The sequence below is a fragment of the Electrophorus electricus genome, chromosome 14 (genome assembly GCF_013358815.1).
Source record: "Electrophorus electricus isolate fEleEle1 chromosome 14, fEleEle1.pri, whole genome shotgun sequence".
In the NCBI taxonomy this organism is placed as follows: domain Eukaryota; kingdom Metazoa; phylum Chordata; class Actinopteri; order Gymnotiformes; family Gymnotidae; genus Electrophorus; species Electrophorus electricus.
Window position 1 is genome coordinate 12,045,001 of NC_049548.1, and position 25,462 is coordinate 12,070,462.

At 51.3% G+C, this 25,462-nt stretch overlaps 1 protein-coding gene across 2 annotated transcripts in view; it reads right to left on the reverse strand.

Moving 5' to 3' along the window:
• thrab (thyroid hormone receptor alpha b) overlaps nucleotides 1-25,462 on the reverse strand; it is a 92,463-nt gene that overhangs the window by 39,402 nt on the left and 27,599 nt on the right. For both annotated transcript variants that reach the window (XM_035533775.1, XM_035533776.1), the window contains one exon: nucleotides 11,572-11,646. The gene's annotated coding sequence lies outside the window, so the exon portion shown is untranslated. The remainder of the gene's footprint in view (nucleotides 1-11,571; nucleotides 11,647-25,462) is intronic.

Sequence of the window (25,462 nt, forward strand, 5' to 3'; positions counted from 1 at the left end):
ACACACACAAGGCTTACCTCTGGTCCACATTTGATTTCCCTATCAATATTCACCTTGATTTTGGTTTGGGAGGGGTGGGGGGATGATCTGAAGAAACCTGATTGGTCAGAGTAGTGACACACCCCTCACACACCTCCATAAGGGCATTTCCACATGTGAATCGTTAAAGTTCTCTCTCTCTGACAGATCTTTCACTTCCTCCCAACGCATTCCTCTCTGTGGCAGGCTGACTGACTTTGCTCTTACGCCTTGCCTCAGCCACTGATGACAGGAGTGATATTAGCCCCAAATTAGCTCCAGATTAGCACCAGGATTTAAAAAAAATAAAAAAATAAATAAAACATCTGTTAGGAGCCATCAGCCCAGTGAGGCTATGACATTTTGCAGGGCTGTTGCATAGCTAGGCTCTGGTTTCGGCAACACAAGCCTGCCCCAGCCAAAGACAGATGGTGCTAAGGTAGCGTGCTCAGTGGCTAGTCTGGTGCCTAGTCGCACTGGACAGAGCTACGTTCACAAGCAAGTGCACCTGCTCTCAGAATTTATAAAGAAGCAACTCTACATGTATTAGCGCAATCTCAGTTTCAGATGCTCTACATGATAAAATCAGCATGCTGAAATAAACACGACCAAATTGGTCTAAATCTTTAAAAAGCGTTCAGTTGTATAAAGTGATGCCAGTGGCCCCACCCCACCCCACTTTGAAGCTCAACTCTGGGATCGCCGCCACGCATCCGGCTTGGCCTTCTTTGTTCTGAAATTGCGAGGCTTGGCCGACGATCCTCTCCGCTTTAATCTTAGCAGTTGCGTAGGGCACGGGGTGTTCTCTCCAGACCGGGTCCCGTCCCCGGGGACAGCTGCCGCACACTCCAGGTGGCGTTTGCCTCATTTTAAAGCGTCCACTTTCAAAAGTTACAGAGATCCAGGGAAAGGACAGATACAGGACGCTGCTCTCGCTTCGCGCAGAAGGAACACATGCGATGTGTCTGCCGGGACCGTCGCTCGGCTCCTGGCTGGAAGCACGAGGGAGCGGGCATTAGTAAAGCCGCCGATGACGGGCTTGTTTGTTTGCATGCTGCCGCCGTTTCGTTTGGGTTCAAGTTTAAGGCTATGGCACGGCAGCTGGAGTTCTGCTCTCGTCCCTGTGTAATGAGCCTGATCCTTCCTCTCCAAAAGTCCGGCCCATGTGCGCGGGGGATCGGGCAGATAACATTATGCTAATTAGTAGGAAAATGTGTTTCTCGTTTGTGGATTCTGAGAGAGAGAGAGAGTGAGAGAGAGTGTGTGTGTGTGTGTGTGTGTGTGTGTGAGTGAGAGAGAGAGGGCATGTACTTTACAAAGGGAAGCAGAGTGGAAGAGAATGTAGAACAGAATGTAGAAAGAGAGACAGACAGAGAGAGAGAGTGTAGCAGGTCCTTTTCTCAGGCCAGGACATGCTACAGCAGATAGCTGAGACACGTAATCAGAGCCAGTCAGTCATCAAACACATAGACTGTAATATGAAGGAACAAAGCCGTCCCATGCTTTAATCCAACTCATTGTTTCCACATCAGCAATTAGAATATGCACGCACGCGCGCTCTGCCTCCCCTCACTTTGGTCTTGATGCTGCTGCCTCCTTCTGAACTACAGCTCAGCCAAATATCAAAAACAGGAGCAAACGGCATGCTTGGAAATGGATCTACAACTTCCTGACAAACAGGAAACCGTACAGCAGTTGTGTCTGGGCTCCTAAACCTTCACTACCAACACAGGTGCAGCACAACTTTCTCTTACTCTCTCTCTCTCTCTCTCTCTCTCTCTCTCTCTCTCTCTCTCTCTCTCTCTCTCTCTCTCTCTCTCTCTCTCTCTCTCTCTCTCTCTCTCTCTCTCTCTCTCTCTCTCTCTCTCTCTCTCTCCCTCTCTCTCTCTCTCTCTCTCTCTCTCTCTCCCCTTTCTTTTGCTCTTTCAATACTTCTCTCTCTCCCTTTCCCCCTCTTACTACTTTTTGCTCTCCATCCCTCCCGGCCCATTTCTCAATACTTCTCTCTCTCTCTTTTCCTCTCTCTTTCTTTGCATCAACAACACTTCCCTGGCATGACTATGATTACACAATTTTGCCAAAGCAAACGTTGTCCGCAAAAAGAAGAGAAAAAACAACATTAATATATAGCAACAAAATGGATAAATACATAAACCAACAGAAAAGCAGACTAGCGCTGTGTGTATAAAAGTATCTTAGAAAGGAAGTGTTTTTAATCTGCTTTGTTAAATGCTGCAGCGCTGAGACACACGTGCTGATTGTCTCCGCACGTTCATCAGCCTCAAAGTGAACTGAACAAATTGTTAATGTTCAGATTTTTTTCTCTTATTAATTTATATTTTAGGCAAAACAATGCAGCTGTATCTTCTATTTCCATTCAATCACACTGCCTACACAGTCTGTCCTCTTGTTTTTTATGCTGTAGATGCGGTATGTTATAGATCCGCCTCTTTCCACTTCCAGGCTGTGGTCACTTCATTCTAGATTTTGTTGGTGCGTTCCTTTCATGTGCATGTTTCATATTTAGATAATGCGCCAGACTGATGGTATATTTTAAGGATCAGTAGCATTTTAGTTTGCCTTGCTGTTTTACGTTATTTTTCCATTTATCATCATACTGGAGGGTGAGAATCTTGCCAAAGTCTTTTATTATGTTCCTGGGGGAGGACCTCTCCCTCTCTCTCTCCCCATTTCTTTCCCCTTTCTCCCATTGACTCTTGGGTCTGAACGCAAACATAATCAGACATTCCCGTACTCATGTGCCACAGCAAACATCACTGAATGCAAACAATCAGACATTCTCGTACTTGTGCGTCACACACAGTATTACTGGATGCAAACATAAACAGACGTCCCCGTGCTCGTGTGCCAGACCCAGTATTACTGATTGCAGATGGTAAAAGTTTTGTATTACACTGGATTCATTTCATAATATTGGGTCTGTATTCATAACAACATGGAGCAATAGAACAGAATAGAGTGTGGCGTTTTCTTCCCTCCCCGCGTGAGGATACGACCTCTTCTGTGGGCCATCATTCTTCAAGCAATCCAAGAACAGTAAGTCCCCAGCTCATGCTCGACGCTGTCGCCAAGGCAACAGTGTACATGCACAACCTGCTTCTCTTTCCCTCTCTCCACTCTGCTGGCTTGTGTAAATCCAGACCCATATGATGAGGAGTTTGCTTCATGAGCAAAGCACCATTTGGTCTGGACAAACACACATACGGCACATGCAAAACACCCAAACTCTCTACAGCCATCTGAACATTTCACCAGCCACATTTTGCATGCTGTGAAGTGAGAACGTTTGGCGTTTCGCAGGGTGGAGCGGTGTGTGCGCGCGCAGGCGAGGTGAACGAGCAGGTTCACGGTGCGCAGCTGGCCAGCCGGGGCTGAGCGCGTGCACGGCGGGCGAGTCTGGTAGGAAAGCGAGCGATGGCAAAGCTCAGCGAGAACGCATCATCGCAACAGCTGGTGGTTGACCCATTCCTCACACTCGGCACATGCTCAGGCAGTCATACACTCATCAAAACACACACACGCACACACACATGTACACACACGGTAAAGAAAAGAACACACACAACTACGCTTAAAATGGGTTTGAAAGCGCCCCTAGACCGACACACACACCTCTGTTATATGTTCAGCAACACTGGCAGGCTAAAAGTTTTGTCAAAAATAGGTTGCCCTGGGTACTAGATAGCTGTGGGTGCAGCCAAAGCGAACTGCTGCCTGTTTGCCCTCAGTTTTACAGCCAATCAGAAGCATCCATGGTAGCGCACCCAACTGCAGCTCACGCAAACACTCCCACTGTGATGCCATATTAATGGCCTGTAGCTGCACACACCACTAGTAGTAACGTTGAAGAAAAAGGAGGAGATGAAGGGGTGTGTGCACACACGCAGTGGAGAACCACACCAGGTCCAGGAAGCCACTTCAGTCTGCATGCGGAGGACACTGCAAGACACTCACGAGTCTGTGGACACGCATGCACACACATTCACAAGTCCTTCCTGAGTTGCAGCCTGGGGCTTTTAAAGAGTTTTTAAAACAGTACATAACGCATTCTTTCCATCTGCAGCGTTTCTGTTGTGTGTGTCTGTGCGCACATGCAAGCGCGAGAATATATAGGTGTGGGATGTGGAGGTTGTACTGTGTACATTTCCTCATGAAGGTGTATGCTGCTGCTACTGCTGCATACATTATGCAAGTGATGTGTGCGTGTGTGTGTGTGTGTGTGTGTGTGTGTGTGTGTGTGTGTTTGTGGTTTTGGTCTAATACCGTTGTGAAAAGCTTCACGGGCATGTGTGTGTTCAGCATAGGCCTGAGAAAGGCAGACTGGCTGAGGAAATAATGTATCACAGGGTTCAGAATATCAGGACAGACAGGGAGAGGTGAAGCTGGAGCCCAGCATGGGGGGGGGGGGGGGTTGTAATGCACACACTCCATGAACCCGAGAATGACACACCCCGAGCGTGTGCTATTGGCCCCAGGTGAGGAAGAGCACATGGCACACGGGCCCTCGAGGTTTGCGAGGCTAAGCTACGCACTAAACGTGCCCACCATTCACATGTGCGATGTGCAACGCTTCTGGAGGGGGTTGATTCAGTCACTGCTGACAGAGCTGAGTGATCACTCACACCAGCGTGACAGGGGAACGAAAGGAATCCGGGAATCCGAAAGCATTCCAAGTGTTGAAACAGTAAATGAAAGTGTGTGTTTGAAAAAGGGGGAGACGGAGAGAAAGAGCAAAACAGAGAGAGAGAGAGAGAGAGAGAGAGAGAGGAGACAACAGATAGACAGTGCAAGTTGTGGTTGGAGATCACTGTTGGAGTGTGCTGACAGATCAGTTGGAGAGTACAAGCATTCATACACACTTCCAGGTGCTTAGCCAAACTCAGGAAGCAAAAGGTGCAACAGCCCATCCCAGAGCACCTAGGCAGGAGCAAGGACCATGCGCTCCTCTGACGGAGTTAACACCAACACACACTCCAGCAGTCGAGCGCACACGTGCGCCCTTTCCAAGGGCATGCGCTCCTCTGATGGAGTTAACACCAACACACACTCCAGCAGTCGAGCGCACACGTGCGCCCTTTCCAAGGGCATGCGCTCCTCTGACGGAGTTAACACCAACACACACTACACTTCCAGCAGTCGAGCGCACACGTGCGCCCTTTCCAAGGGCATGCGCTCCTCTGACGGAGTTAACACCAACACACACTCCAGCAGTCGAGCGCACACGTGCGCCCTTTCCAAGGGCATGCGCTCCTCTGATGGAGTTAACACCAACACACACTCCAGCAGTCGAGCGCACACGTGCGCCCTTTCCAAGGGCATGCGCTCCTCTGATGGAGTTAACACCAACACACACTCCAGCAGTCAAGGCGACGGAGTTAACACCAACACACACTCCACCAGTCGAGCGCACACGTGCGCCCTTTCCAAGGGCATGCGCTCCTCTGACGGAGTTAACACCAACACACACTCCAGCAGTCGAGCGCACACGTGCGCCCTTTCCAAGGGCATGCGCTCCTCTGACGGAGTTAACACCAACACACACTCCAGCAGTCGAGCGCACACGTGCGCCCTTTCCAAGGGCATGCGCTCCTCTGACGGAGTTAACACCAACACACACTCCAGCAGTCGAGCGCACACGTGCGCCCTTTCCAAGGGCATGCGCTCCTCTGACGGAGTTAACACCAACACACACTCCAGCAGTCGAGCGCACACGTGCGCCCTTTCCAAGGGCATGCGCTCCTCTGACGGAGTTAACACCAACACACACTCCAGCAGTCGAGCGCACACGTGCGCCCTTTCCAAGGGCATGCGCTCCTCTGATGGAGTTAACACCAACACACACTCCAGCAGTCGAGCACACACGCGCTCGTTCCAAGGGCATGCGCTCCTCTGATGGAGTTAACACCAACACACACTCCAGCAGTCGAGCGCACACGTGCGCCCTTTCCAAGGGCATGCGCTCCTCTGATGGAGTTAACACCAACACACACTCCAGCAGTCGAGCACACACGCGCTCGTTCCAAGGGCATGCGCTCCTCTGATGGAGTTAACACCAACACACACTCCAGCAGTCGAGCGCACACGTGCGCCCTTTCCAAGGGCATGCGCTCCTCTGATGGAGTTAACACCAACACACACTCCAGCAGTCGAGCGCACACGTGCGCCCTTTCCAAGGGCATGCGCTCCTCTGACGGAGTTAACACCAACACACACTCCACCAGTCGAGCGCACACGTGCGCCCTTTCCAAGGGCATGCGCTCCTCTGATGGAGTTAACACCAACACACACTCCAGCAGTCGAGCACACACGCGCTCGTTCCAAGGGCATGCGCTCCTCTGATGGAGTTAACACCAACACACACTCCAGCAGTCGAGCGCACACGTGCGCCCTTTCCAAGGGCATGCGCTCCTCTGATGGAGTTAACACCAACACACACTCCAGCAGTCAAGCACACACACGCTCGTTCCAAGGGCATGCGCTCCTCTGATGGAGTTAACACCAACACACACTCCACCAGTCGAGCACACACGCGCTCGTTCCAAGGTCTGGAGTAATTGGTGAGAAGACAGCACAGTGTACCTCTCCCCACATTCACAGCATTTCACCAGTGCCTATATTGTGGCTTTTAAAAATATCAGATGCATTGCTTGAATGTTTTAGGTGGCATTAACTAACGCACTCCTCTCACGGAAACTACTGAACCACCCAGCTTGCGCAAGCTTTTTCAGAAATGCCCGTAGCAACACACTTAAAAATGGTAGCGCAGAAGTACTTATAATTTTGTGCCCAACATCCTGTTGGTTTTATTTCAATTGGAATCGAATGCTCAGATGTTCACTACGTAGCAGTTACAGTGCTTAAAGGTTTACTTCGACTCCTACCTCGCACGTTACACACACGCACACGCACACACGCAGCCTTGTGGTTCCCGCACAGCACGCAGGGTGCCTTAACTGTGTTTCACCCTTCAAACATTTAGATTAAGGTTTCTTAAAGGCAATTATCATTGCTTCATTTTGCAGTCTAAACAAAGAGGTTTCCTCAACCTCGAGCCCACAGAGGACATGCCTTGGCAGAGAATCTGACAGCTCATAAAACTGGCACCAAGAGGACGAGCAGAGAGGAGACACACTGCAGCGCGACCGAACCCACCCACCCACCCACACACACACACACACACCCACCTGCTGCTTTCTGCAGCCGCCCCCCACGCCCTCCCCCTGAGTGCCCCGCTACCACCCTCTGTAAGCTCTCTGCCCTCCACCCCCTGCCTCCGCCACACCAGACAGATGGGAAGATCGCTGTGCGGTTCTGTGGGGGGAGCAGCCGGGCAGGGTGGGGCGGGCAGCGCTCCAAAACGCGCGCGAAGAGGCCGTGCTGCCGTCACAGCACAGCAACACCTTCAGACTTCGGCCCCCCTCGGCATGCTGGGAGCTCAAGGGCTCTGCCGGCACGGCAGCAGGTGAGATTTATGGGGTGTTAAGAATGTTCGGCTGTAACCGAGCAACCGGCCGTGAACTCCGCCTCCGACTCCTCCCCCACTGCAAAGCACGCTCACCAGAACCTCACTGGCCCCTGACTCGCTGTGAACGCCAAAGCCCATTGCACGAACACACCTTCTAAAGTATCTCTCCACGTTCTCGCCACACCAACACCCCGCCCCTGCCCTACGAGATGGAAAACACATCTCCCCATTCAGCTCGTTTCTGGTTTCAATGCCTCCACTGTAATTTCATGGAAAAGGAGAGCAAGAGGAAGCATCTGGAAACTCCTCTGTTGCCCAATAATGGAGTGTTTGCTAAATAATGACTTTTTTGCAGGTCTAAAAGTATCCAGAAAAAAAGTTGTGTAAAGATCAAAAGTGGTGCAAACTTCAATAACAAGTAGAATACCAAAATGTTCCGTCTCAAATGATGGTCAAATATAAATAAATTAATAAATATATGATATATAAATATATAAATATTATAACAATCAATATTTAAATAAATATAAATAAATTAAATAATACTTTAAAAGAAAATTAAAATGTCAAATTGTTTCGTATGTTGGTATATTAAAAAACAAATATATTTTTAAAAATAAAAAAAAAAAGTTTTTAAATTTTCAGTCTGATGTGCAACACATCACATTTCAGTCAGATGTGCAACAGATGTGCAATACAGAGAAACTGACTACGCCTTTCCACTTGATTAATGTGAATTAGTAGACCCCCCCCCCCCCCTTAATACATAAAAGGGGTTCAAGAGTAATAGGGTTTGTCCAGAATAACGAGGCGAGTCCTTAACTGATCCGAGACCTGTGCCGCAGGTCTGTGCCTCACGCATTCAGTATGGTGGGGCAGTGTTTCAGAGGAACCTGCAACACACTGAGCTGCTGCTGCTCCCCCCCCCCCCCCCCCACACACACACACACACCACGCTGCACTGTCCCACTTGCACAACACACTTCCTCACGGAGGTCCAGCTCCAGCCAGCACGGCCCCTGGGCTGAGTGGCGCAGCCCAGTTTAGACATCTGATTCTCAGGCATGTGAGTGAAGGACATCTCCCACTCGTTTACTCCATTCACCTTTGGACCTGACTGATGTGATGGGGTGTAGCAAAAACTGGACAGCATTCTAATTCCTCCCCCCCCAAACACACACACACACACACACACACACACACACACACACACACACACACACACATATTGATTCTGCAGTTTCCTAATGGTCTTGGACTAAGACCAGGATTACACTGCAATTACACTTTTCCCTCTCCACCAGCTGCCAGGGAGGGCAGGAGGGAGAGAGAGATGGAGGGGGGGATGAGGGAAGGAGTGAGGGAGGGAGAGAGAGATGGAGGGGGGATGAGGAGAGGAGTGAGAAAGATGGAGGGGGGATGAGGGAAGGAGTGAGGGAGGGAGAGAGATGGAGGGGGGATGAGGGGAGGAGTGAGGGAGGGAGAGAGATGGAGGGGGGATGAGGGGAGGAGTGAGGGAGGGAGAGAGATGGAGGGGGGATGAGGGGAGGAGTGAGGGAGTGAGGGAGATGGAGGGGGGATGAGGGAAGGAGTGAGGGAGGGAGAGAGATGGAGGGGGGGATGAGGAGAGGAGTGAGGGAGATGGAGGGGGGGATGAGGGGAGGAGTGAGGGAGATGGAGGGGGGATGAGGAGAGGAGTGAGAAAGATGGAGGGGGGATGAGGGAAGGAGTGAGGGAGGGAGAGAGAGATGGAGGGGGGGATGAGGAGAGGAGTGAGAAAGATGGAGGGGGGATGAGGGGAGGAGTGAGGGAGTGAGAGAGATGGAGGGGGGATGAGGGGAGGAGTGAGGGAGGGAGAGAGATGGAGGGGGGATGAGGGGAGGAGTGAGGGAGGGAGAGAGATGGAGGGGGGATGAGGGGAGGAGTGAGGGAGTGAGGGAGATGGAGGGGGGATGAGGGAAGGAGTGAGGGAGGGAGAGAGATGGAGGGGGGGATGAGGAGAGGAGTGAGGGAGATGGAGGGGGGGATGAGGGGAGGAGTGAGGGAGATGGAGGGGGGATGAGGAGAGGAGTGAGAAAGATGGAGGGGGGATGAGGGAAGGAGTGAGGGAGGGAGAGAGAGATGGAGGGGGGGATGAGGAGAGGAGTGAGAAAGATGGAGGGGGGATGAGGGGAGGAGTGAGGGAGTGAGAGAGATGGAGGGGGGATGAGGGGAGGAGTGAGGGAGTGAGGGAGATGGAGGGGGGATGAGGGGAGGAGTGAGGGAGGGAGAGAGATGGAGGGAGGATGAGGGAAGGAGTGAGGGAGGGAGAGAGATGGAGGGAGGATGAGGGAAGGAGTGAGGGAGGGAGAGAGATGGAGGGGGGATGAGGGGAGGAGTGAGGGAGGGAGGGAGATGGAGGGGGGATGAGGGAAGGAGTGAGGGAGGGAGAGAGATGGAGGGGGGGATGAGGAGAGGAGTGAGGGAGATGGAGGGGGGGACGAGGGGAGGAGTGAGGGAGGGAGAGAGAGATGGAGGGGGGGATGAGGAGAGGAGTGAGAAAGATGGAGGGGGGATGAGGGAAGGAGTGAGGGAGGGAGAGAGATGGAGGGGGGATGAGGGGAGGAGTGAGGGAGTGAGGGAGATGGAGGGGGGATGAGGGGAGGAGTGAGGGAGGGAGAGAGATGGAGGGAGGATGAGGGAAGGAGTGAGGGAGGGAGAGAGATGGAGGGGGGATGAGGGGAGGAGTGAGGGAGGGAGGGAGATGGAGGGGGGATGAGGGAAGGAGTGAGGGAGGGAGAGAGATGGAGGGGGGGATGAGGAGAGGAGTGAGGGAGATGGAGGGGGGGACGAGGGGAGGAGTGAGGGAGGGAGAGAGATGGAGGGGGGGATGAGGAGAGGAGTGAGGGAGATGGAGGGGGGATGAGGGGAGGAGTGAGGGAGATGGAGGGGGGATGAGGAGAGGAGTGAGAAAGATGGAGGGGGGATGAGGGAAGGAGTGAGGGAGGGAGAGAGAGATGGAGGGGGGGATGAGGAGAGGAGTGAGAAAGATGGAGGGGGGATGAGGGAAGGAGTGAGGGAGGGAGAGAGATGGAGGGGGGATGAGGGGAGGAGTGAGGGAGTGAGGGAGATGGAGGGGGGATGAGGGGAGGAGTGAGGGAGGGAGAGAGATGGAGGGGGGATGAGGAGAGGAGTGAGGGAGATGGAGGGGGGGATGAGGGAAGGAGTGAGGGAGGGAGAGAGATGGAGGGGGGATGAGGGGAGGAATGAGGGAGGGAAAGAGATGGAGGGGGGATGAGGGAAGGAATGAGGGAGGGAGATGGAGGAAAAGGAAGGCAGAGCGAGGGGGAGAGTGGCAGAGAAAGTTTCAGACGGAAAGGTATCAAACACATCCACGTACAGGTGAAGGATACAGTAACACTTTATCAAAGGCTTCTGGCATGCCCCACTGGTTATAACAATAAACCAACATAAACCAGAATAGTGTGTGCGTGGAAAACAAACTCTACACTGAACTGGAGTTGGATGTCTCTGGGGAGAAGGGCAGAGCTTCAGGCTCACAGCACTACAGGCCTGGTTACAGCACTAGAGGCAACAGGACCACAGGCCTGGTTATAGTCCTATAGGTAACAGATAGGTTACAGCACTATAGAAAACAGCACTATAGCCCTGGTTACAGCACTATAAGCGACAGCAGTATAGGTTCCAGCCCTATAGGCCTGGTAACAGCAGTATAGGTTCCAGCCCTATAGGCCTGGTAACAGCAGTATAGGTTCCAGCCCTATAGGCCTGCGATCAAATACGCACAACACAATTCGGTGTATTTTCTCATTTCCTGCTCTGCTCTGCTTCTGCTAAGCTCCTCTGATAGCGTCACTGATATGTCAAACTGCGGACATGCATCATAAATCGTTCTCTCAAAAAAACACCCCCAAAAAATGCGAAAGAATGAAAGCGTGGCCCGTATTTCAACAGGCAGTGGCTCAAACCAAACGGTTCTGCAGGGGGATCTTTCACCGCTGATGGGCGGGAAGTCCTGCGGCCTGCAGACCGGGCTGTGCACAGCTCGAGCTGGCCGGCGTACCTACCGGAATCCTGCTGAGAGGTGGTTCGGCGTCACAGCTTCCTCGGGCCTGGCCCCGCCGGGTCTCTGGGCCTCCTCCCTGGGAGGAATAAACACAGAACTGTTGAAAGGGGCTGATGGGTTGTAAGGGAAGAGTGCGGCATATAGGAGACCAACATGGCGCAATGGGCAGCGAAGAGGCTAACGTGACCCACCACCCTCCCCCAGAGGGGTATACCAGAGCGGAAGGCTGGCGTTACCAGCAAAGGCTGGGTTCAGCACCAGGTTATCTGGCTCACAGTGACCATTTCTGTGGCAACTTATTCCCTATGCAAAAACCTGCTAGCTGCTTTAAACCATGACAAGCAATTTAGACATAATGTTATATTTTGTCCACTTTGGCAGTTTATTTGCGATCACAGCTTTTTTATACCAAGGCAAGACATCTGATTGGTCACCTGGAATAATAGTGGATTATTTTGTGAAGTGGGAATCCAAGCATACACTGTTCTGCAAACTTGCAAATCACCTCAAATTCTTTTTAGTGAGGCCTCGAGACAAACCCTACACCATCACGCCTCCACCACACGCACGGCACCACCCACGCAGTGCAAAACGGTACATGCTATCTCCCACGCGGCACCACTAGCCGCCGGCTAGCGCTCCTGCCATCAAAATTCAAACGTCAAGCCTCAGCTGCTGCTGGACACACCGAAGCCTCCTCTGATGTCGTTGGGACTCTCTGAGAAGCAAAGCATGAGGTGCTGGAGCTCCAGTTGGCTCAGCCGTCCAATATCGGGCTTCGTGGCATTGATTGTGAGCGTGCACCGCGGTCTGACTGCGGCTAGCCACTGGCTCCGTTTACCCCCGTCGCGCGCCCCAGGGCCAGTTCGCCCCATGTCCCCTAATGAACCCGGAGGCGAGGAGCCTGTCGTCTGCGCCCCCATGCGAAAGACGGCGTGCTCTCTCTCCCGAGGTGAGCCTCGGATCGCCTCTCTACAGCCGGTACGCAGCCCCGCCCCGACGACCGCTGCAGGCCCAGGCACGGTACCGGCCACTTGGAGAACGGGAATTGCCACGACGAGGCCGGCCACGGCCCTCCAGTGCAACGCCGGCACCAGCAACAGCCGCAAAAAAGAAGCTGAATTTCTTCCAACATCAAACAACCTGTGCAAAACAAGCAGTCAAACCAGACTAATAGGGGCGAATCAAACAGCCAGTCCGGTGCTCCCAGTGCAGCAGCTGAGGCAAACTCTGTCTGCACCAGCGACCAGATGAAAAAATAACGCCTGCCCATTTGTACGCTTTCTTACTCACAACAACAATTTCGGTGCCGTGCGGAGCCCCGACAGGTCTGGCAGTGGCCAGGAGCCAGCCAAACAGGCCCAGCAGATCCGTACTGTCTGGATTCATCTGGTCATGTAATCATCATTCCACAACGCTGTTGTTACGATGGGAATGTTTTCCAGGCTCTCTCTTTTTTTTTTTTTTATCCCTTATTTTGTGTCCCATTATCCTGGCGGAGGACATCCTCTTCCCAAGCCTAGTTTGCGGTCGACTGACTGTGCTCAGCGGGGGAGGGGTTGTCGGGGCTGTTTACAGAGGGTGGCGTGTCAAACTCACCACACGCCGACACCGCTCAGTTCAGAGGAATGCCTTACGGCAAAACGCAGCCACAAACAAGACAGACAGAGCGCAGCCTCCTGCAACGCCTCGCAAACAAGGAAGTGCGGCGAAAGCTCACGTGAACACGCTGCACAGCAGGCCTGGAATCTTAACGCCACACATAGCAAAGGTGGAGAGTCCTGTCACTTCCAAAAAAAAACAAAAACAAAACAAAACAAAAAAAAAACATAACAGCTCCACTTCTGGCATGAAGGAGGGAAATAACTCATCAGGGAGCTAGCAGCTCAGCCACGACATGCACAGCACTATTACTCTGAAGCAGCGCGCTCATCCTACAGCATTACCGGTACTGTCCGCATACGGGAATGCCGCACACAGATGGAAGCTCGGACACGGTGCCGTTTCCCGGCATTTTTCTCCCTCCCCCTACTCCTCTCAGTAGGAAAACAAAAGGGCTGTCAATCGCGGATCAGCGTAGGCGGAGCAGGGGCGGTTTCCGAGGGAGCTTTTGTCCTGGCTGCCCCTCAGTGCCTGCAGACGCTTCTCACCAGGCCTGCTGGCACCTCGGTTAGTGGAGTGAATGTCGTGCTGGCCAAAATCCACCCAGGATTTCACGGGCGTCGGACCGAGGCACAGGCTCTGAAGCTCACCTTCCACACACAGTCATGCTGACTGGCCCGTCACTCAGGATAAGAGCATGTGCCAGAGGCCCTAAACGTAATATACTACTTCACTATAATCGCTTCTTCCAATTAGCACAACACAAGCCGAAGTGAAGGCCAGTCTGAGCAACGACTGCTGAACGATCCCCCAGCCAAGGGGTTGAGAAGTATGCTATGACCTTTAAATGTCCATTCTGCAACAAATCTCTGAGCAGTCTTCTTCTGCATGGGGGTGGGTGGGGTGGGACCTGGAGTAAAGCCCTTTCTTTTGTGAAAGGCCCATCTCAAGTTGCCAATAGAGCCCAGGTCTTAATTACAGGTCTAGCGATGCCTCTCATCGGAGACAGATAACACATCTAAAAGGCACTGAGCTGAAAGCTACGGTATTAGCTTACCATTTTCCGCACTAAATCTCTGCACTGTTACGTAGCGTGGGGGGGCTCCCAGCACAGCTATCCAGCACAGCCGGGCTGCTGGCATTCCCACACACGTTTATCTACCTAGCTACCGTGCTGACTCATCATGGCCTTGCCCCGGGTCCTGTGCAGGGATGTGGGGGAGTGTGTGAATATTCCAGTCTCGTTAGGTCGTTAGGGCTCGCGGCCAGGCTCTTCTCCGCCATCGGCACGGGGGCCATGCTGCTGACCAGCTGGTGCATACAGAGAGCACCGTGCACAGAGCCACAGCAAGCACACGTGCGGCCCCGGGCATACGCGGCGTCACGGGCTTCCTCCCAAAGCCTACTGCCATGGGACAGTTCCAAACACACAGACGTCCACTTTCACAGGTGCTAATAAATCAGGCAATAATGTGACGATTTGTCCTTTGTGGCCGTCAAACAGCCTAAGAAAGTGTATAATCCAACGGCCCGTAAACAACGCTAAAACAACACTAAAATCCTCCTAGACCTTACCCTTTAATATATGATGTGGGGGGGGGGGAATGTATGTAGCATATGGCCGAGGCCGGTGTATTGCATGGTTCGGTTCCCAGAGCAGGCCTCTAAATGCAGAGATTCGCTTTTAGAACACTAGGTCAAAACGCCTAGGAAAGAAAAACTACGCCACAGCTCTGTACAGCCAGGGAGCATGCACCGAGCAAACACACAGGAGAAGAGGAAAGAGGAGAAAGAGAGGAGAAAAAAGGAGCTCACAGCCATGAGGGGAGGCCATGTGTGGAGCATAGCACTGCTGCGAGTGCCTTCAGTAACATGGCAAAGCTCAGACAGCACAGCTGATATTCATACGCTGCTCATCAAGGGCGACTCTGAGACCATCAGTCATCTCTCAAACCTGCTGCCAATAAGAAGGCAGAGGCTGGAGTTCGGAAAGATCTCACGTCCAATCTGAGGAGCAGCTTACGTGAAACGCTGCAACACAAATATACATGAACATTCCGTAAAAATATTATGATGGATGTGCCCGGGACATCAAAGGACTTGTTATTTCTTTAACCCTGCAGCGGTCACACACACACACACACACACACACACACACACACACACACACACACACACAGTGTAAAGAGCTTAGCACTGCACACACATATGCACACCCAGTTACACCCAAAAGCACACAGAACACACACAGCCATATCAGTCATTCCCCTGCCAACCAGCCAATCAGAGGCTGTCTGGATGATGCCTGTATTTAGTGTTTGGCTGTACAACGCCTTGTAAAAGGATCTGCCCCTTCCCAAGGGATTTGCCCTCTGCTTTGTTGTGACCAGCGCTTACATTAAAAGGCACAATGCATAGGCAAACCAGCTGTCCTCCACGCTCAACACACCAGTCCAGCATGTACACACAGTCCCGGCTAACTGCGGCCTGCGTTTCAGTTTAATCAGACCCAGGACTATGAGTGCCTGTGGGAGATTCCAGAAGCACTCAAAAAATCCAATCAGGAGGGGGGGGGGAGAGAACCTCGCGCCAAGTTCCGCTCTCCCAGCTCCACTGGCAGTCACTGGCCATGACCAGTCTGGCAACATGTACATGCTTAACCCACCGCCGCCCCCCAACACACACACACACACACACACACACACACAACCACGAGCCATGCCAAGATGACATCAGCTCTGTAGAGGCCTGCCTGCAGAGCTGCCAGCCTGAGGGAGGTGTAGTTTACAGAGCAAATGTCTGGACTGCACTCCGTTCCGTTTGTGCAGTTTAATACAAACCCACAGGACTAAAAAAGCCCAAACGCCTGCATGCGAAAGTTGCACACGAAAGTGTGTCAGTAGCGCTGCACGTGCAAGCATGTCCCCAACGTCCCTTACGCTGCTTCGGGCATTGGAGGCCATGGACTGGCCAGCCAGGCTCCGTCATTATCCGCATGTACAACGCGGAGAAAACATCACGTTGAGAGAATATAGCCTAACAGACACTCCTGCATACTGTGATGCGCCTTATCCATAATACACAGTGAACCCTCAGTGTGATGCAAGACTGCCATTCACATTACTCATAGCCAAATTATTTATGTTTGTTGGTCTACACGTACAGCCTCATTTAACAAAACACCCCCAAGACGCTAACAGTGCACAACAAAATAATTAGCGATTTGTTGGAGGGATTCATCTGCCCACTGAGACCACATGGGACATCAGTATTAGAGCATTACAGTAAAGACAATCCTAGCCTGACAAAATACACACTGCCTAGCTTTAATCAGTCTGTATGCTGTCAAAATTTCAGACATTCCTCTGACGAGTGACCAACCCAGCCCGGGAGGATGGAGCCAAAGTAACTCACTGAATTACGGCTGAATACAATTCAAGCAATTACAGGTTAAGGGCCATGCTCAGGGGCCCGACAGTGGCAACCATCTGATTACTAATCAAGTACCTTAACCACTGAGCTACCACTGCCCAGGTGCATTGTGGGGTGTCTCGCCGAGGACCCATTGGTATAACCTAGAACACCTGGGTGGGGTTTGAACCCCTGCCCCCCACAGGGGTGGCAGCACTGATACCCATTACACTATACCAGCCATGTGGAAGTGTGTCACTGAAGGCCAAACACAGGCCTACCAGGGTTAGAACAAAGTAACTCGAAGCAAGGTGGCAAACACCGCAAAAGGCCGAGAGGCTCACCCAAGCCCCAGCCCCACTCAGAGCCGCACTCGTGCCATGTTTTATTCATGAGTGTGACCGTTTGGCCAGGCAATTTGCTTTCAGGGATGCTGCGGCTCTCGTGGTGGGCAACTACGTGTCAGAAGAAGCACAAAGCGGAGCAGAAAGCCTGCTTATGTATTTCATCAGCCGTCTAACGAGGCCACACAGGTACAGCGCGCGTGTATTGTTTTGATAAATGTTTCACTTTGAGGCTTTTTCGGGCTTTTTAATCTAACCTGTGTGGGATATTGCATCATGAGAGAGCTGTCAAGAGCTGCTCCAATGGGAGCGGTGCTAGTCAGGCGGCTGTGTCTGAGATCCATAGTCCTAGTCTCTGCTCAGTCCCCGTAGGGACAAGCCCATGTTGATGTGACTGTGGTCGAGTGAGCCCCCGAAACACAGGAACACGCACGCGGTTTGTGAGAGCAGAAGCGGCGAGACACACACACACACACACACACACACACACACACACACACACCCCGGAAGCAGGCGGGGAAGGGAGCAGAGGGGGCCCCAGGCTCAGACACAGATGGCACCTTTAACACAAGCGGGGCGGGGAGAACCGAGCTTGCCTGCTACTGGACCCTGTTCCCTGCCACACACATGCAGATGCTGAAGGAACACACCGCCCCAGAGCACCGTGCTCCGACGCGGCACGGACATGCTCGTTTGAAGCCCGGGAGCGCTCCTGTGAACGATATATTTCCAGCCTGTAGACCGGAGAGCTTGGAGACTGGGACAGTCACAGCACAGCTAAGGGCTGCCCAGGCTGGTACAGACCCTCAGCCAAACACCACTCCAGCATTCCACTACTGGCAGCACGCCCACTTCTGCCATAGTTGCGCCAGTCAGTACCAAGACTCCAATGCTCTCATTCTTTATTCAGACGACAAACATCTACCAACGCAAACAGCCGGTCCCCACACACACACCCACACACACACACACATGCCAATGCAGAATGATCATATGGTAAGCACTACGGTAAGTGGCTTTCTATTCAAGACAGACAAATTCCAGGTCTGTGTTCAACAGGACCAGTGGTTGGGCTTTGGAAAGGTACAGGCTTTCTGTGCTTGTCCTGCACATCTTTGGTATTCCTGATCACATTCCCTTTGTTTGGTGGTAGAGTGCACTTGACTTGAGTGTGTATATGTACATATTGTGTTGTGGACTTGATTCACAATGAAGACAAGTGCATGATATACAGGAATAAAAGTGTGGGGGGGGGGAAGAGAGAGAGAGAGCGCAAGCAAGGGGGGGGGGGTAATAGAGACTGAGGCAACTACCACAGCTAGCGGGGTTCGGGGCAGTTGTAAGTGGAGAGAGGCGGGGCTTGGGGCAGTCCTAAGAGGGGAAAGGCGGGGCTTAGGACAGACATAAGACGAGAGAGGCGGGGCTTAGGACAGTCATAAGAGGAGAGAGGCGGGGCTTACTGCAGGGCAGAGGGAAACAGTACAGGACAGCTCATCAAAACTAGAATTTATGGCCAGAAACAAGAGCAGTTTGGCGCAGTGGCATGTGGTTCATTTGCATGGAGGATGGGAAAGAGAAGGGGTTGCCACAGGCCATTTGTGTGTAAATGTGGCAATTGTGTCCATGACAGCAGGACAGGAGTGAATATGCAGGGAAAATCCCTGTCGCCAAGTAACTGCCTCAGGGGTCACACAGAGCAACGCTAATGCAAAAGTCACACCTAATCAAAATATATGCTGAAAGCTAAACTTGCAAGTTAGTGGGATGTGTTCTGAGCTACACCCACATAGCCTAATGATGCGTCATTTGACAGGGCAGTCTGACCAAGTATTATGTATGCAAAGCTCTTGGCCACATTGGCTGGCTGAGCTCAGCAATTCTATAGAGTTCACTCAGTCCACAGAATACAACCATTACGTGCAATTACTCCACTTAGGAGAGTGTTAAAAAAAAATACTGAGTGGAGGTCTGTGTGTGTGAGAGTGAGAGAGAGAGAGAGAGAGAGAGAGAGAGAGAGAGAGAGAGAATGCGTGCGTGTGTGTGAGACTCCATTTGTTCCATTGATGTTTTCAGGATGACGCTGGTAGCTTGGCATCCCTGTTTAGGCATGTTAACCCTGGAGCTGTGGGTCTCCCCCGATGCACTCACCACCCACTCTGACTACACGACTCGCCTCTCCAAACACACCACAGCAGACTGACGGAGTACTGCTGGAGGAGGGGCAGGAGGTGTGAGTGAGTGAATAAGGGGAGGCTAGTGAGAATCTGCTGTCTGATTATGCAGGCCCACAGAAGGCGTCTTCCATTAGCCTGAAAGCTGAGCCAGGATGGCCTGCACGGACCGATTAGGCGCCAAAGCCTCCTGGCCATGGTCACAGCCCTGCCCACAGCACCCCAGTGCCGAGTCAGTCCACACGCCCTCCCGTGAGCAGCCCCCTGGGAGAGAACACTGTAAAAGACGCAATAAAAAGCCATGCTTGCTTGCTCAAACATTAACGTCACCGCACAGAGAGCAACGTGTCACGCTAATGAGTGTGGACTGGGGAGGAGAAGAAGCCAGAGAGAGAGAGAGAGAGAGAGAGAGAGAGAGGAGAGAGAGAGAGCGAGAGAGAGAGAGAGAGAGAGAGAGAGAGAGAGAGAGAGAGAGAGAGAGAGAGCGAGAGAGAGGAGAGAGAGAGAGAGAGAGAGGAGAGAGAGAGAGAGGAGAGAGAGAGAGAGAGAGAGAGAGAGAGAGGAGAGAGAGAGAGAGAGAGAGAGAGAGAGAGAGAGAGAGGAGAGAGAGAGAGAGGAGAGAGAGAGAGAGAGAGAGAGAGAGAGAGAGAGAGAGGGAGAGAGAGAGAGAGAGAGAGAGAGAGAGAGAGAGAGAGAGAGAGAGAGAGAGAGAGAGAGAGCGCTGGGTTATGGGTCGAAGCCGCCGTTAGTGAAGAAGCCTTGACCCATGTCACTCCTCGCAGAAAGAGAGAGAGATTTGCTTTACAAAATGTACTTTTTAACATTTGAGTTGATACAACCCAACCTTGTGTGTCTAATACTCAAAAACTGCCCATCCGATTAGCAGAAAATAAAGAAAGCAGTGCTTCAGCTGGGCAATATGTATCTGCCTGCCACAACAAGAGACAGTGAGGAGTCCACACCCACACACTCTCTCTCACTCACACACACACACACACACACACACACACACACACACACACACACACACACACACGCTCTCACACAGTAATGCCCATGTTTATCCTCTAATTATTTTCCTTTCTTTTCACATCTTTTCCGTTCACATCTTTACTTCTTTTAAGTATTATTTCACACCAGTTAGTTATTTTCAGCTTAATTATTATAACATAGTTCTTAATTTCCTTAATCGCAAAGGTTAATTCAAGTTGTTTTACTCTAATACTGCGTTAGAAATACTGTAATTGAACATGTTCATGGCAATAAAGCTTGCTGAAATGAATTGAAATTGAAAGAGCGCGTTACAGAGAAAGAACAAGAGAATGAGAGAGAGCGGGGAGAGAGAGAGCACACGAGCGAGCGAGGGAGAGAGAGAGCGAGAAGTGTGGATGGAAAGACAGGTCTTTGTGAGCCCCTGCCCACATGCTCTCTCCAGCCAAGGTGACACCCAGCATGGAGGGATTAGCCTCATGGGAGGGCGGGATCACATCAAACGGCCTGCAAAGTGAGCACTGAAAAGGAGTGGAAAAGAAGAGCGACCCGGGTGAGGAGGGGGCGTGGGCAAAGAGCCTCCACAGCACTACCTCCAAATCCCCTGTGGCCACACCCCGTCCACACCAAAGCCCCGCCTCCTCTCTCTCAGGCTGGGTTTTGGCCAGCACCAGTGCTGCTCTGGTTCTTCACCACTCACACAAGCCAACGGGGTTTCACCAACAGCCTAAAACCCTCGCCAAGGACAATCAGTTAAGCAAACAAACTCCCTTAATTAAACAGCCTTAACTCTGCTTTAAATGTGCTCTATTTCTACACTGACAGCACAGTGGTTCATTTGATGACTCGTTACCGTAAACAGCTTTAGCCAAGGTGCTGAGGCATTCGCGTGCACAGTCCCCTCGCACTTACCCTACGATCTTGTTTGCACGCGAGGGGGTGAGTGCGCAGTTAGTTTCCCCACCATGACAGCTGTCTCTTGCCACTGTTCTGGGCCCACTGATGGTATTTCACTTTCATGGCTTATAGCAGATGCAGGACGTGGCGCACACGACCATCCTCAGACACCCCGTGCACATGCATACGCGCGCGCACACACACACACACACACTCGTGCACGCGCACACACACACACACACACACTCGCGCACGCACACACAAACACGGCCATCAGCAACCAGATTCTGAACTCTCGTTTTCTTGCCCTCTGTTTTTCGTTTATACATGCCGCCCCCTCACACATATGGACACACATGTAAACCTGGAACAGCCTGTGTGGGGATTAACAGAACACAGCAAGCGTGCAGGGGAATAACGGAATGATAGTCCAAATCTAAATACAGATCTCCTCAGTGACCTTAGAAAGAGAGGGGGAGAGACAGAGAAAACACCTATACAGTCTTCACTACAGGGCACTGGATTCCCTTTGATAGTTTCATGGGCACGCAAACACGCACACGCACACTCCAAAGCTGACTGCACTTAAAGCATTGTTGCTCCTCCGTGTGTGTGTGTGTGTGTGTGTCTGCACTGCACTATGCTCTGCAACTGCCTACATGAGTCACACGTGGCCTTGACCCACACTTTCAATAAAACGAGTGCAAGAATGCATATAGGAGAGGGACAGGGTGGAGGATAGTGCGTGTTTCTCACGTGTGCACTTCTGCATTAAAGGACTGCGGCTTTTTTAACCCGCGGTGGGCGCCGTGCGTCCCAGTACAGTCCTGTCTCCTCCACCCCCCCCACCCGCGCACCCAGCGCAGCCCTGGCAGCAGCAGCCCAGCCGGAGCGCGCGAGTGACGGCCCTTTGTCCCGAGCAGAAACAACACCAACGAGACACAAACAGAAGGTGCTTTATGGGACACGGCACAAGGCGGGCTTTGTGTGGAAGTGCAAGGGAGGGTCCACTCCGGACTGGGACGCGCACCCGGGCGGCGGGAAACGCGCGTGGGTTGGGACGGGGAAGAAACAGCAGCAAGGGTGGGAAGCGGAGAAGGAGAGCGCGGCTCGGCCTGCCAGCTTGTAACTGGGTTACTTCACAGGCCCCTGGAGCCGAGGATCTGCCCAAAGCCCTGTGATCCAACCACGCATGGCATCAAACCCGATCTAGTCCTACAGTCAAGAGCACGGGCACAAAGACTAGTCTGCAGTAGCTCGTCCAACCACGCATGGACACGCACACAAAAGCAGACACCAACATATTGCTGCAGACATAGCCCACACACCTTTAAGAACAACCCAAACTCCACCGGAGCTTCAGATTAAAGACAGGCGTCCAGACATTCCTCAGGCGCAGAGGCTGCGAGGAAGCTGAGGATCAACACCTCTATCCCCTCACAGCGGGGATGAGGTCTGAACGCGGAGATCCACACTCGGCCTCTCCCACTATGCTGTGTCCCAACTTCCAGCGCTTCCGGCGTCCGTCCCAGGCCTCCGTACAGAGATGCGGACATCTAGGAGGACTTCAACGAACTTAGGACGGGCAGTAATGGCTTTGAATGAATGCCACTCTTGTTCAGCATCTTCAGTATGGCAGACTCCTGCATCCAGACATCAGTCGGGGCGGGGGGATGCCTCCCGGTCTTTAGCGGTCACCCGTGGGATGTGTGGACCCACAGCCATGCACGGACTTCTGTAGCGCGGTCTCTCGGGTTAGGGTTAGCTCTTACATTTCTTTCTATAAACCTGCTATTTTATTTATTTATTTATATATACACACACACACACACGTATATATATATATATATAAACAAAATATACATATACATATATACACACATACATATATACATATACATATACATATATACATACACATACACACACACATATATACATACACACACATATATACATACACATATATACACATATATACACATATATACATATACACACATATATACATATACACACATATATACATATATATATATATATAAACAAAATATACATATACATATATACACACATACATATATACATATACATATACATATATACATACACATACACATACACACACATATATACATACACATATATACATATACATATACACACATATATACATATACATACATATATACACACATATATACATATACATATACACACATATATACATATACATACATATATACATATACACACATATATACATATACATATACACACATATATACATATACATATATACATATACACATATACATATATACATATACACATATACATATACACACATATATACATATACATATATACATATACACATATACATATACATATATACACAAAATATACATCATATTTTATTTATTTATGGATAAATGAGGTTCATTTTAAGTGCTTAGAGAGCCCTGGTACAGTGCATGAACTAACACCTGGTCTCCTCTTCTGTGGGCGGAGAAGAGGGTGGACCTGCTCCACCTGCTCCACTTGCTCCACCTGCTCCACCTTCACACAAACCAGCTCAGTAGCCATCTTGGAATAAAAATACCTCCAGCCCAATGGCAGGAAGACACAAACGCAGACAGCAAGACAAACACACGCCCGTCTGACAGCGAGGCAAGACAAACAGGACTTATACGGGGCCTTCAATCAAATAAAGATTACTTCTGACACTGGCCCAACCACCCCGAGCTCGTGCAGGCTGGGCGGGGCGAGGAGTGGGGAGACATGGCACAAACAAGGCCTTCCTGCAGCACGAGTACAGCGCCAGTGCACTAGCTCCTGACCTGACGCTCACTTACTTAAAACCACACCTCGAAACTGTGGAATTCTGGGAAGAATATGGGTGGCTCAACTACAAAAAGCCAAAACTGATGTTCACCTCCATCCTCCAAGCCCCTCCTCCATCCCCACCACACAGCTAACCCCGAGTGATGCCGCACGTGCCCGGAGCATGACGGACATGCCGGGTTGCCAGGTTTCCCCAAATATACAATACGGAGCGTCTTCCAGGTGCAAGCAGACTCTTGAGATGAGATCAGAGATGAGCGGAGGTGACACAACTGAGACTCTCCCGGATCCTTTCACTGATCTCACACACACACTGATCTCACTCTCTCACACACACACACACACACACACACACACACACTTATTTAATGAGAGCTCCTGTGACAGGGTCACACAGCAAAATGCATCTCAGCCTGATGGATGGAGAGTGAAGGTTCCTCCATAAGGTTTTCTTTTTTTATTGATTCATTTAGTTTTTATTTTGTTTTCTTCTTAAGCTTTCCTCAAAACCGGGAATCTGGCCTGGACACCTGAGGCCCAGAGAGGCCCTCCGATGAGAGGGCCAGCTCCTGCGTGTGGGCCTCTGAGGTCTGGGTTTTCCCTAGGCCAGAATGGATCGCATGACGCTGGCAACCATCCAGCCTCGACAACCAATAAAAGGAGAATACTTGAGAGGTTATGAGCAGGTGAAGCAGGCACTCATCTCCACTTCCCTGAGATGAGCGATACGGACAAGAACCCTGAACTGAAGTGCTTACTACTCTTCTAGTGAGACTTTTCTGTTAAAAGCCTATTATTCTTTTCCAGGAAAATGGCACGTACTTTAAAGTGAACGAAACAGCTGCAGAAAGCATCTGCTCAGTGCCAAACCCGGGTTCTTCTGGATGCCTTATCGCACACCATGGATCATTTGAACTACTGGAAGAAGGAGAGAGAGAAAAAAAAAGCTTCTGGCGTGATTTTGTCAACAAATGATTAATCGAGTCAGCGCGAGCAAATTAGCACAAAAGAAAAAGAAAAGCAAGAGCAGGGAAGAGAAACGGGGAGACAGCGACTCTGCTGAATGGCCTACATTGGGACGGAGTAAAAATAGCCTCGGCGGCTTTCAGAGTGGCAGCAGTCGCGCCCCACCTGAAACACATTCATTCCAGAGGGCTGACGCAACGGTTCACGGGCCGCTGTCACCGCTGCGGAAGACATGCTGGACGCTCAGCCCGGCCAGTCAACGGAGCTGCAGAGGCCGGTCCAGGCTGCCGGCTCTGCCCTGCCTCTGCCCTGCCTCTGCCCTCTCTCCACCGGCACAGCAGAACCGCACCTCTACGTCGACGGACACATCAACTCGCGAAGCGTTTCGCTGTTAAATACAGCGAGATATTTACCCACCTGGACAATTAAGACTTTCTGTTGTTTTGTATATTACAATAAAAGTGAGACACGGCTTTTTTTTTTTTTTTTACATTTATACTGGGTGAAACACAGAAATGCCCTTTCATCACGAGGTATAAACGTGTGTATTCAGACCCCACTGACGAGTTGAGGGAGCAGCCCACAAAAGAGCTCAGCAGTGACGGGCGAGGTCTTCCTTGCAGGTCGTAAGGTACAAACGCGACTTGCTTTTGTACCCATTGTG